Below are 8,598 nucleotides of genomic sequence, written 5' to 3'. Positions count from 1 at the left end.
TAAGATTTCAGAGGTTTAGTCCATTATCATCATGGTGGGAAGCATGGCAGTGCACAGGCAGACATGGTGCTGGAGACGGAGCTGAGAGTTCTACATCTGCATCGGCAGGCAGCAGGAAGAGAGAGAGCCACTGGGCCTGGCTTAAGCTTCTGAAACCTCAAAACCCACTCCCAGTGACACACTTCCTCCCACAAAGCCACACTTTCTCCATCAAGGCCACACCTCCTAATAGTACCACTCTCTATGGGCCAATGGGAACCATTTTCATTCAGACCACCATAGACTCCCCCAAACCTGATGACTTAAGTTCAGTCCCTGGACGCCACATGATAGAAAGAAAAACTTGACTCCAAGTTGTCCTCTGCCCTCCATATGTACACGTACATACACATACACAATAAACAAATAAAATACAATGAAATACACATATTTCTGTACATTTTTGTTCACTGTTTTAATAAGAAACAGAAGCAGCTAACAAATCTACCATATCACACAGAGGGCAGAGCAGAAGTCTGACCTCCACCCCACTAACTACCTTCCTTTCCATATTGGAAATTAAACCCAAGGTCAGGAGCATGGAAAGCATTGTGGAAAATGATTAAAGAAAAGCTTAAGGCCATGTGTGGTGGTGCACACCTTTAATCTCAGCATGTTGGAGGCAGAGGTAGGCAGATCTCTAAATTTGAAGCTAGCCAGGTCTTTAGTGTTTCAGAACAGCCAAGCTTAAGTAGTGAAGGCAATCACCAAAAACAGAAAGCTGGTGAAGATTATTTGAATGAGGGGGCCATGTTCTAGCCCAAGCAAGCAGAACTTTGATCATATGGTTCTTGCTATAGAGTCAAGGATAAAAGAAAGGGGTTTGCTGAGGAATCCTTCTACACACTGTGAATATGTACTATTCTCATTAGTTAATAAAGAACTGATTGTCCTATAGCTGGGCAGGAAGAGATTGGGTGGGAGAGCCAAACTGAGACTATTGGAAAGCAGAAGGGCTGAGTCTGAAGTTGTGAGCAGATGTAGAGAGAAGATGGGCATACTGTACTGAGAAAAGGTACCTAGCCATGTGACAAAGCATAGATAAGAAATATGGGTTAATTTAAATGTAAGAGTTAGATAGTAACAAGCCTGAGCTATTGACTAAGTATTTATAATTGATATTGACTCTCTGTATAGGTTATTTGGGACCTGGCAGGTGGGAAAAAAACATCTGCCTACAGGGGTTATAGGATCTCCTTCCATGGCTAAGGAAAGCTGTTGAGGCCAGGCATGTGTCAGTGGTGTCCCTGCATGGAGGTCCAGAGAGGCCATTATGTGAAGCTGTGAAGGTGGAGGCTGGATTGCCTTGGAGACCCAAAAATATTGGAGCTGCCAGAGTCATGGGATACCTTCCAAGGAAGGCTGCTAACACGGAATAGAGCCAATCAAAGAGAATGAAGTATGTTACAGTCAACAAAGCTGAAAGGAGTTGGAGATCTGAAGAGCGTTTTGACATCAGATTGAAGATGAAGAATTTGGAGTTTGCCCAGATGGTTTTTGATCTTTCTTTGGGGATTACTGTAGTTAGATGTTTCTCTCCTGCCTACCTGCTCCCAAATAACTGACACAGATGCTTAATATTACTTATAAATACTTGGCTGGTAGCTCATGCTTGTTATGAGCTAGCTCTTACACTTAAATTAACCCATATTTCTTATCTATGCTTTGCCACATGGCTCATGGCTTGTTACCTCATTTTCTACACACCCTGCCTCCTCAGTGGCTGGCTGGCATCTCTCCTGACTCTGTTCTTCTTCATCCTTATTTTGATTGTCCTGCCTACCTTTATCCTGCCTTACTATATGGACCAATCAGCTTCCTTATTAACCAATGAGAGTAATATTCACAGTGTACAGAATGATTATTCCACAGCAATTATAGTTAAGAGACTGCACGAATCTCAGAAGAGACTTTGAACTTTGGACTTTTAAGCAAATTTGAGATTGTTAGAGACTATGGGGACTTCTGAAATTGGACTAAATGCATTTTGCATTATGATATGACTGCAAGCCCATGGGGGCCAGGGAGTGGAATGTGGCGGTCTGAATAAAAATCACCCCCATATGAGGTGGCACTATTAGGAGGTGTGGCTTTGTTGAGGTATGTACAGCCTTATTGGAGGAAGTATGTCACTGGGGATCAGTGTTGAGGTCTCAGACATTCAAGCCATACCCAGTGTATCAATCTCTTCCTGCTGCTGATGGCTCAAGATGTGGAACTCTCAGCTCCTTCTCCAGCACTATGTCTGCCAGTGTACCACCATGCTTCCTGACACAATGATAACAGACTAAACCTCTGAACTACAAGCCAGCCTCAATTGAATGTTTTCCTTTTTAAGAGTTGCTATAGTCATAGTGTCTCTTCATAGCAATAAAAACTCCAACTAAGACAGTTGGTCTTCATCAACTTCATGTCATTAGCAATTAACACAGAACTTGGTGGACAACTGGTATAGGATCATAATTTGTTAAAGTAATATATCAAATTTCTTGGTGTGTTACAGAGGCAAAAGTGTGTGTGTGTGTGTGTATGAGAGATATAGAAAGAGAGAGACAGAAAGCGAAACACACACACACACACACACACACACACACACACACACACACAAAGATTAGGGACTCATGCTCACCAGTGGTGGCACACGCCTTTAATCCCAGCACTCGGGAGGCAGAGCCAGGAGGATCTCTGTGACTTTGAGGCCGGCCTGGTCTATAGAGCTAGTTCCAGGACAGGCTCGAAAGCTACACAGAGAAACCCTGTCTCAAAAAACCAAATAAATAAATAAATAATAAAAAAATAGGGACTCATATGAGTGAAAATTTGGTGTATCAGTTACTTGTCATGTTATTTGAATAAGCCTGACAAAAACAACTTAAGGCAGGTTTCTTCTGGCTTACAGTTGAAGAGGACCATCCTGCCATGGTGGTAAGGGGACCATCCTACCAGAGTGGCAAGGCGTGTTGGCAGGCAGGAGACTGATTGGTCCCACTGCATCTGTAGTCAGGAAGCAGGAGTGAACAGGAAGTGAGGCCCAGATACAGAAGCTCAAAGCCTTCCTCTAGCGATCCACTTACTCCAGTGAGGCTCCACCTCTTGAAGATTCCACACACTCAGGAGCACTGGTGCCCCAAACAGGAGTCTATGGGGGAACATTCATCTTCAAACCATAACATAGGCAACCCCAAATCTGATGTGAGAGGCTGTCAGGCTGGAGGACCAGGAAAAGCTGACCAACCGAGAGCTTCCCCCTTGCACAGGGAACTCTCTCTTCATATTGTCAACTGATTAGATGATACACTTTATGTTGACACATTTTACAAACATATTCTAGAAAACACAGCAGAAGACTAGCAAGTTGTGATATCAAGGAATCCACTGATCACTCTCCTGTTTCAACTCTGGATTCTGAAAATGACATGTGGAATAGAGGCAGAACTTATGTGAGGGTAGGGTGTTAGTTTCTTTTGGATATCTCACACCCATAGATGAAGGATTCAGCATGGGTGTACAGTAAAGTATTAATTTAATATTTAATGTCAGTTTTGAACCCAGTACATTTGCACAGTGCTATACCCAGCTATAAAGACCTAAAGAACTCTCACATCCATTCTCCTCACACCTCCTTATTCCACTCTGCCTTTGCAGTTAGAATTTTTCTGTCTGGCCCATAGTCAGGACAAATCTCTCTCATCTGCCAGGCCCATAGACGCTCAGACCCAACCAAGTAAACATACAGAAACTTATATTGTTTACAAACTGTATGGCTGTGGCAGGCTTCTTGTTATCTATTTCTTTTTATCTTAAATTAACCCATTTTTATTAATCTATGCTTTGCCATGTGGCTCATGGCTTACCAGTACCTTATCTCTTTCTTGTCATGGCGGCGGCTGGCCGTGTCTCTCTCTCCACCTTCCATTTTCCAGAATTCTCTTCTCTGCTTGTCCCACCTATACTTCCTGCCTGGCTATTGGCCAATCAGCATTTTATTTATATAGAGTGATATCCACAGCACTACCTCCTTCAGTTAGCTTTGTTGCTTATCTTTTTGGGGTGTATTTCTAGAGTTTCTTTACACAATTATAGAAAAGTACAAATATATGACTTTGTGTTTCACCCATTAAAGTTTTGATATCTTAATGTCATGAAAAAGTTTTCACTGATGCATTGAGAGCAGACTCCATGAAATTTCTTCATTAAGTCCAGCAAATTAAAATGATTTTTCTTGCCTAAAAAGTTCAAAACTGAAAGGAGGAAGAACGAACTATGGAGAAAGAAAATGACTCAGTGGGAAATACAGACACAGGAAGAGAAAGGCCAAAGCACAGAGCTCGAGGGCTGTGTCCATCAAAGGACAGCAGCACAAAGCAGAGAAGCCACATTCAGAGGCAGCTGCAGCCTTCGGTGTGTCTCTGTGAACCTGGCTGGTGTATATGGGCCAGGGCCTTGTAATCCGGGCTTTGGAGATACAATTATAAAATAACTTTAAACCTGCCTCAATGTTGAAAAACCTCAACATTAAGAAGAAATATTGCTTCTTGGTACCATGCATATTCTCTTTTTACACAGAAAGGGGATGGCATAACTACCTTAGCCATCAGGAATGGGCACAAAGAGATAAATACTAGATCATTAAGATTATATTAACCTCTGAGGTCACCAATTTTTCATGACTAGAATTCAAGCCCGAGCCAGAGAAGCACCTCATGGAAATCTTACAGTGGACTCCCCTAGATTAGAAGGAAGACAGACTGGCAAAGCAGTGATTATTCATCCTAGTTTGGGGCATGAGACACACTACTTGAAAACTTAAACCTGAGTGTCGTCATAACAACATACTGCCATTCAAAAGGTTTACAGTCACTGCAGCCACTACACCTGTTGGTTTGCACCTACTGGTTTGGTTATTACAGTGGTTTGAATAGGAGTGATGCCCACAGGCTCATGTGTTTGAATGCTTAGTCATCAGGCTGTGGAACTGTTTGAAAGGATTAGAAGGATTAGGAGGTGTAGATTTGTGGAGTACGTGTGGCCTTGTTAGAGAAAGTGTGTCACTGGAGATGGGCTTTGAGATTTCAAAGGCCCATGACAGGTTCCCTTTGCTAACACCCCCCCCCCCCCCCCCATTAGGAGATAAAGTTCTCAGATACGGCTCCAGCACCTGCCTGCATGCTCTCTGCCATGATGATAAGAGACAGTCTCAATCTCTAAGCAAGCCCCCAATTAAATACTTTCTTTTATATAAGTCGTCTTGGTCATGGTGTCTCTTCACAGCAATAGAATTAAGACAGTTATTGTTTCTTCTACCAAGTAGGTCACTACTTTGTCAATGATAGCATTCTACAGAACCTATCTGTAGCCTTAATACAAACTAACACATACTAGATGCAGAAAGGAAACCTGGGTAGGTCCCTGTCACTATCATAAACCACTGGGTCGTTGTTCAGTGGAGTAGAATTTATTTTGCCTTTTAATATTCAGTGTGTGTGTGTGTGTGTGTGTGTGTGTGTGTGTGTGTGTGTGTGCATTCTCATGCCACACTATATGTGTGTGTGTGCATGTGTGTGCATTCTCATGCCACACTCTATGTGTGTGTGTGTGTGTGCATTCTCATGCCACACTCTATATGTGTGTGTGTGTGTGTGTGTGTGTGTGTGTGTGTGCATTCTCATGCCACACTCTATATGTGTGTGTGTGTGTGTGTGTGTGTGTGTGTGAGTGCATTCTCATGCCACACTCTATATGTGTGTGTGTGTGTGTGTGTGTGCATTCTCATGCCACACTCTATATGTGTGTGTGTGTGTGTGTGTGTGCATTCTCATGCCACACTCTATATGTGTGTGTGTGTGTGTGTGTGTGTGTGTGTGTGTGTGTGTGCATTCTCATGCCACACTCTATATGTGTGTGTTAGAGGACAGCTAGTGGGGGGCCTCCATTATGTTGGGTCTGGGACTTGAACTCAGGTTGTCAGGCTTGGCAACAAGTGCCTTTACTCCTGACCCATCTCTCTGGCCCCCATAGTTTAAGACTAAGAGATTTCACATTGAATATAGATGGTATCAGGTCAAGGTAACAGTTTTGATTAATATGACTCTCTCAGCCCTGAATTATTGAATTTATTGAGGCAATTGACTCTCTGAGGCAGGAATATAGATCTTGTGTGTGTGTGTGTGTGTGTGTGTGTGTGTGTGTGTGTGTGTGTGTGTGTATTATTTTTGTTTTGTGAAAGCTGTGAGCATAAAACTATTTAATTCATCATCCCTGGAAATTTTCATATTTGTTAATATATTTTTTTAAACATTTGTCTGAGCTTTCTATTCCTGTAACAAATGCATGAGAAAATCAACTTGTGAAGAGGTAAGCTTTATTTTGGTTTACAGTTCTGGAGATTTAAATCTGGACATGGCTGGTCCTGATGCTTTGGGCCTTTGGTAGAGCAGCACCTCACAGCAGACACCTCACAGCAGGCACCTCACGGCAGGCACCTCACAGCAGGCACCTCACAGCAGGCACCTCACAGCAGGCACCTCACAGCAGCACCTCACAGCTGCACCTCACAGCAGGCACCTCACAGCAGGCACCTCACAGCAGGCACCTCACAGCAGGCACCTCACAGCAGGCACCTCACAGCTGCACCTCACGGCAGGCACCTCAGGGAGAAACAAGAACTAAGAAGAGCTCAAGGCTCCAAATCCCTCTAGTGAAGGGACGATCTCCCACTCAGTCCCCACCCCATAAAGGTCCCATTACCTCCCGATTGCATCATCTATGATCAAGATTTTAAGACATGGGTCTGGGGGAGCCATTCCTGGTCCAAACTGGAGCAAGACCACATAAGCACAGGGGAAAAAAAGAGATTTATTGCTCAAAGATCTCAAAGCATTGAGGTTAAAAAACAACACACCATGTTAAATGCAACTATAGAGTAGAAGTCACTTATCAATGCTCAATATTGTCAAATGACTCACTGAAGTAATTACATTTTTCTTTCTAAAACTTGGAAAGTGAAGGTAGAAGGGAGGATCAGGAGTTTAAGGTCATCCTTGGCTACATAGTAAATTTGGAGCCAGTCTGTGCATGAGAACCAAGAAATGAAAAACACTCTTATTCAATAATTAGTTGGGAAATCCACACTAGAGTAATGGTTTGCTTATTATGTTAGTTTAGTTAAGAATCTGTCTTGGACCAGCAAGGTGGATTAGTGGGTGAAGGTGCTTGTTGGCAAGCCTGATTTCCTGACCTTGATCCCTGGAATCCAGATAGTGGAAGGAGAAAACTCCCTAATGTCAGCCTATGATTTCCACAAAGGAACTGCCATGGCGCGTGTATCTCCCCAAAACGTAAATGAGTTAGTAAGTAAATAAGTAAATGTAAAATTTTATTTCCCAAGATTTGCAATACAAGGCACAAAATGTTTCCTGGAAGATCCACACGTGAAAAGATAACGGAATTCATTTGTCTGAGCAGCTGGCAGAGAAGCAAACACACCTAGTCATTGTGTGAGCCCGTTTTGTGTTACTCTAATAAATACCCGAAATTCACAAAAGGCGTTCGTTCATTTGGCTCAGAGCTCTAAAGACTCATGACCTTGGCTCAGGTATCTACCTGCCTCTTGTGAGGGCCTTGTGCTCAGTTGGAATGGCAATCATGTAGCAAGAAGCCAGAGACTGAAGTGGGGGAGGGTCAGGCTAGCTCTTTTTCCAACAACCTGTGTTCTCTTAAAATCTGCATTAGTCTTACTAAAGATAGACCTTCTGATAGACCCCATCAAGAAGGAGGAACTTCTGTGGCCTAATTACCTCCCATTAGGCTCCATTTCCTAAGGTTAAAGCAAAGCCAGGTATACAGCATAAGTATATTTTTGTACAGAAATGGAACAGCTTTATGTATGCTTATCAAAATTTGTATATGGATGTTTATGTTGCATCAATATGTCCTTAATACTGAAAATGAATAAGGGGTAATGCTAGACAGAAAAGCTAGTAGAGGGGAGATACTGTCAGCAAAAAAGGAGCATTTCTCTCAAGGCAAACAAGCAAATAAGCAACAAGTTGGTGCTAACAGAAGCGGAACTTTGCATCCTTGAGGGACCTAGCAGTGCAAACCTGCTTACCTACAGCTATAAGCAACAGCCCACTTCAGAAAGCATGCCCCTGGGAAGGCAGTACCTGGGGGTCAGTCTTTTATCCACACAGGATTAGCAGGCAATGCTGTTTGGAGATCCCACTGTGCCTTGACCCTCCTGCTGGCTTTATGCTGCTTCTCTTGGTCCTCAAAGTAGCACTGCACACAGGTGGAAGCTTAATAAGGGGACACCATTGTGGCTGGGGACAAGGAAGCAAAGCCAAGAGTACTGAATGCACCCCATGTGGCCTCATCCTCCCAGGCCTGGAGCTCAGCTAACAAAACAGAGCCCGCTGGGCTTTTTGCCTGGCAGCCCCAGAGAAGAGCAGAGGAGAGACCATTCCTGGGTACCCTCTCAATAGGTGTATTGATTCTTTGGACAAAAAGTGAATTTGGAGTTGGCTGAAGCTGCAGCCAGTGGCCTGGACAGAATGAGAG

The 8,598-nt window shown here is 43.4% G+C and overlaps 1 long non-coding RNA gene across 2 annotated transcripts in view; it reads right to left on the bottom strand.

Annotated features, from left to right (window-relative positions):
• The window catches only part of LOC118584525, a 19,067-nt gene extending 10,769 nt beyond the window's left edge, over positions 1-8,298 (bottom strand). For both annotated transcript variants that reach the window (XR_004945041.1, XR_004945042.1), the window contains exon 1: positions 8,205-8,298. This is a non-coding gene — a long non-coding RNA (uncharacterized LOC118584525). The remainder of the gene's footprint in view (positions 1-8,204) is intronic.
• Between the last annotated feature and the right edge of the window lie 300 nt (positions 8,299-8,598).

Source organism: Onychomys torridus, chromosome 5, assembly GCF_903995425.1.
Source record: "Onychomys torridus chromosome 5, mOncTor1.1, whole genome shotgun sequence".
NCBI classification, from domain to species: Eukaryota; Metazoa; Chordata; class Mammalia; order Rodentia; family Cricetidae; genus Onychomys; species Onychomys torridus.
This window is presented reverse-complemented; position numbering and strand designations above follow the sequence as displayed.